Here is a 4,209-nt window from a genome sequence, read left to right on the forward strand (position 1 = left end):
ACAAAGACTTTTTTATCTATAATGTGCTCATAAAAGATTTAGTTCTGTTTACATTACTGTGATTAAATTTACGAATTTAGCGAAAATATACATACTACAGGGACATTTCATTACGTAATCCATTTCAAAGTTTAAAAATATTTGGTACAACAATAAAGTGGTTAAGTTGGTAGAAAGGTAAGAAAGCGAGCAGGTGTGAAAATAAAAAGGTACAACTGAACATATCTAAAAAATATGAACGGCTTCATTTATTTAGTTAATCTCTATCAGTTAAGTAGAACCAAAGAAATACCACTAATGTGTCATAAAAATCGATATGTTTGTGTTATGTAAAAGTTTTGTTGATTTATGTGTTACAACTTTTTGTTGTATTTTTTTTATTCCGTGAACTTCCAGAAACTCGTATAATATTCTGCTTAAATTACTTTGAACCTACAGATATGGAACATTTTTCAAATCTGTTTTTCTAACTGTAGAAGCATTCTATATAACTGAAAAAAACAAAGAAGGAATCTATTTTATGTACTCGACTTCAATGTTTTAGGCTTTGGTTAAACATTTTAGTGACGAGTTAGATAAAATTTCATCATTTTCGTTTGTTTTTTGAATTTCACGCAAAGCTACACGAGGGTTTACTGCGCTAGCCGTCATAATTTAGCAGTGTAAGACTAGAGAGAAAATAGCTAGTATCACCACCCATCCCTAACTCTGGAGCTACTCGTTTACTAATGAATAGTTGGGTTGACCGTCACATTATAACGCCCCCACGGCTGAAAGGGCGAGCATGTTTGGTGCGACGGGGATTCAAACCAGCGACCCTCAGATTACTGCTAATTTGTATCTATTTTTTACTATTCAGCGAACTGGAAAATATTTAAAATCTTATACTTAATAATTTTTACTTGTCATTCGTAAATCAACTTTAAATTTCACCACGTAAAACGAAATAACAAAACCTGGTACCTATAGTTGCGTGTTCGTTTGTTTAATATTAAAACAAAGCTAAAAAAAGGGGCTATTAATATTGCGATACTTTATATGAAATAAAATAAAAACCTGAACGTGGATAATTTGTATTGCCACGAGGATATACAAATGAAAAAAGAAGAACAAAAGGCAGCGAAGCTCTGTATATGGAGGACTGAGCGTGGCCTACTCATCAGCGTATTATACTACGAATTTAAAAATCGCTTCATGTTGCCTCAAAATCGTGTTTTCCATTTTGGTTCCGTGGATGCATTAAAAGACTGACGTTTAAATCCCAGTATTTGATTGCAGTAACTCAATAGTTAGCAGTGTGTATTGTTAAATAGTTTCCTTTCTTATAGTTTGGCCCGACATGCCCAAGCGTGTTAAGGCGTGCGACTCGTAATCTGAGGGTCGCGGGTTCGCATCCCCGTCGCGCCAAACATGTTCGCCCTTTCAGCCGTGGGGGCATTATAATTTACGTTCAATCCCACTATTCGTTGGTAAAAGAGTAGCCCAAGAGTTGGTGGTGGGTGGTGATGACTAACTGCCTTCCCTCTAGTCTTACACTGCTAAATTAGGGACGGCTAGCATAGATAGCCCTCGAGTAGCTTTATGCGAAATTCAAAAACAAACAAACAAACCTTATAGTTTATCAGTTCAAAGCTACTAACGTTTAGCGCAGATAGCCCTTATTTAGCCTTGCGCGAATATCGTAATCAAACAGAATTATAAACTGTATTTTTTATATTCAACCTGAACAATATCTTATGCAACAGAAACTACACGGCTAGGCCAGAGACCCTCAATGCTCGTGCAGGGCCATTCCAAATTTTGAGCTTGTGACTCAACAGTAAACACCAACAGTCTGCACAACTACAGTAAGTCAAGTTGCGGGATTTACTACCATTTACAATGTCCCTATAGCTGAAAATGCTAAGATGCATATTCCTTCTCAAATCTTAGAATTATTGATGATAAGTTCCCTTGGTAGCTTATTTGTTTTGTTCATTTGTTGTTGTTTTTCTTTGACAATGTGAAGATGGGTTACTCCTGATGTCAAAAAAATAGCCATTAATTTGCTACCTTAAATATTAAATTGCTATGAAAAGTGTCTTGCTAGAAATATCAAATTAATCAATCACAAAGGAAACATGCAAAATAAAAGAACAAAAAAGTGTAATTACCAGAGAATGTTTGGGTTTTTGTCCCAATAATAATATTCGTTCATATAAACGAAAGTTGATTAGTTATCATTATTTTGTGTGAATACGAAATACGTTAGCCACTTCAATTACAAGTAATGGGAATGGAATATAATCTGGCTGGCTATCTTAGAATACTGTTACACAACGGGCTATCTAAGCAGTGACCATTACAAAGATCAAACCATAATTTTAGCGTCATAAATAGTCCTCAAGTTAATTGCTGAACAACCAAAGAGCATAATTTAAAGGCCCGGTATAGGCAGCTGGTTAAGGCGTTCGACTCGTAATCTAAGGGTCGCGGGTTTGAATCCCCGTCACACCAAACATGCTCGCCCTTTCAGCCGTATGAACGTTATAATGTGGCGGTCAATTCCATTCTTTGTTGGTAAAAAGAGTAGCCAAAGAGTTGGCGGTGGATGATGATGATTGGCTGCCCTCTCTCTAATCTTACACTACTATTTTACTCGTGTAGGTTTGAGCGAAATTCAGAAACAAACATAATTTAAGATAGTGCTTTAGCAGTATACAGACGGTGAATGTTAGTTTATAAATATGGGAAATTTGGGCTAGATCTCACACTCACTTTGAATTTAACTCCCCCTCCCTTCACGTGTAAAACTTGCGAATAGTGGTTAAATTTAATGCATACAGAAATACATTCAATGCTGTGTAGTTTCTTCCTACAGTTTTATTCGTCTGCTTTTTTTCATTTACAACACCCTTGTTTAAGTTTGCCGTATTTGTTTTACAAAGTGTTGTGTAATCTCTATTAATAAATATATATAAGTGATGTGTATATATTTATACATCTATAACAACTTAACTTTAATGAAATATGAAAAGCTAATCACAAGTTGGCAAGATTTTGGACAAAAATTCAATAACATTACAGCTTATGAGATTTGTTGTTGACTGAACTCCATACACGAAATCAACGACACAAAAGATGTTCATATAAGTATCAATATAATTCATATAGCATGAAAATGCATAAATCTTACAAAAAACTATCAATAATAACTCAGTTACTATTTAGATATAATTATTTCGATGCCCGGCATAGCTAGGTGGTTAAGCCACACGAGGGCCGGGGGTTTAAAACCCCGTCACTCCAAAAGTGTTCTCTCTTTCAACCGTGGGGGCGTTATAATGTGACGGTCAATCCCACTATTCATTGGTAGAAGAGTAGTTCAAGAGTTAACGGTGGGTGGTACCTTCCTTCTAGTCTTACACAGCTAAATTAGGGACGACTAGCGCAGATAGCTCTCCTGTAGCTTTGCGCGAAGTTCAAACAAACCAATAAATACTTTGAATGTTAATTACTTACTTCCTTTCTAATTACAATAAATAAATATCCAATAAAACTTAAACCAGCGGTTCTACCTATATAAAATGGATATAAACAATGCATGTTGCCAGTTAGATTTCCAAGAAGGAATTAAAAAAAACAACAAATCACAATGATATTAATATCTGCTATTATCTCTATGCTCAAATACATGCACGAATGAATTTTAGTGTTGGGGTAATGAAAGGGGACAGAGATAATAACATAAAATATGACGTAGTTATATGAAAAAGTATTTTCTAAAAGTAAGGGTGTTTTTTTTTCAATTGTAATGGTATATAATGCCTTATTCCGGCGAAGCGTAATCGGTTGATCTTGTGACATTGCATCATAATAACAAATATTTCTTTACTTGTCATATAGGAGATTGCAATAAAAACACAAAAGTATCTCGATTGCACACCTTATGTACTGCACGCCGCAACCAACAAGGCCTTTTGCTCAACACAGGATCTTATCCGGGCCACTACGAGTGCTATTATTTTTTTTTTACTGGAAACCCGTAAAAGGCAATAATGTAGTAGGCAAGTGAGGGGGCTGAACCTAACTCTTCAGATTGTCTCAGTAAAAATGTATCAAAATGAGGAAAATTACTCCCAGGAAAAGCCGAAGAATGCATCATATGTAATACAGTAGCCAAGACTTTCCACGGTTCTAAAGTGAGCCCTGGACTTCGGCCAAATTCTG

This window comes from Tachypleus tridentatus, chromosome 7, assembly GCF_004210375.1.
Source record: "Tachypleus tridentatus isolate NWPU-2018 chromosome 7, ASM421037v1, whole genome shotgun sequence".
NCBI lineage: Eukaryota > Metazoa > Arthropoda > Merostomata > Xiphosura > Limulidae > Tachypleus > Tachypleus tridentatus.